The following is a 1,047-nucleotide window of genomic DNA, read 5'->3' as shown; positions in this document are numbered from 1 at the left end:
TGCATATATAGTTATATCAAAAGAAAGTATAACATTCTTTGGTCATTCAAATCGTAACAGTTGCATCTTTTATTTCCTTCTTAAAATACGGCTTTTGAAAAAAAAAAATCAACTAATGACAAAGTCATCTCTCAAGTTTGCTAATCCATACGATTTTCACTTAAAAAAGAATAATAAGATTTGAGGTAAACATGGAGAATATAAGGCTTTGATTGATGAAAAGATTATTTGACAGTATTAATATTTCATTGTGTTTACTTTGCAGAAAAGAAAGGTCATTACTTTTCAAATGACTGAATAATGTAGGACTTATTTCCTTAAATAATATTGAAAAGAAAACAAACTAATGTTAAAAACACAACACATTTATTATTGGATTCATAAATGTTAAATCTTGGCTAATTAACATGATAATCTGAATTCACTTCGATGTAAAATTTTCATAAGATTAATCCACTCATTTGAGAACATCAACTTAACTGTGGCTTAAACAAAATATAACAAAAAAAAAGTATATTATCTCCAAGGGAAAACATGACAATACAAGGAAATATTTGCGGTAAATTCGTTGCAGAAAAACACAAAATGTCATTCAACCGTGGATTGCATTAACAACTTGGGGTGGGTTGCTTTTTAACGTAAATATTACGTCAGCTAAAGAATTAATGTATTTATTACCTCCGGTATGGTGTCGACAAAAAAATAAATATTACTCGTGGTTTCCACCTGTCCTGTAGTCCCGTGAGGCGAGGTGGGTAGACGCCTATGCGCAACCTCGAATTCGAGAGTGGATCACATGAAAATGTGTTCTCGCAAAGTGTAAAATCAAAAGTTTAAGATGGACATTAATATAACCCTTCTGTTTATATAGAAGAGAAGTATTATGTTACGTAGCGTTGGCGTTAGAGGTAGATATCTGTATTTGTTTCTGTTTGCTAGCAAATCGATATCAATATCTTGCAGCCAAGAATAAAACTCAGGGACCAGCGACGCCTGTCGTAAGAACTAATTCTTTAACAAGGCTCCATGTCTGGAAGGGCAGGACAC

Source organism: Penaeus monodon, chromosome 24 (genome assembly GCF_015228065.2).
Source record: "Penaeus monodon isolate SGIC_2016 chromosome 24, NSTDA_Pmon_1, whole genome shotgun sequence".
Classification (NCBI taxonomy): Eukaryota; Metazoa; Arthropoda; class Malacostraca; order Decapoda; family Penaeidae; genus Penaeus; species Penaeus monodon.
Note: the sequence above shows the minus strand (reverse complement) of the source record.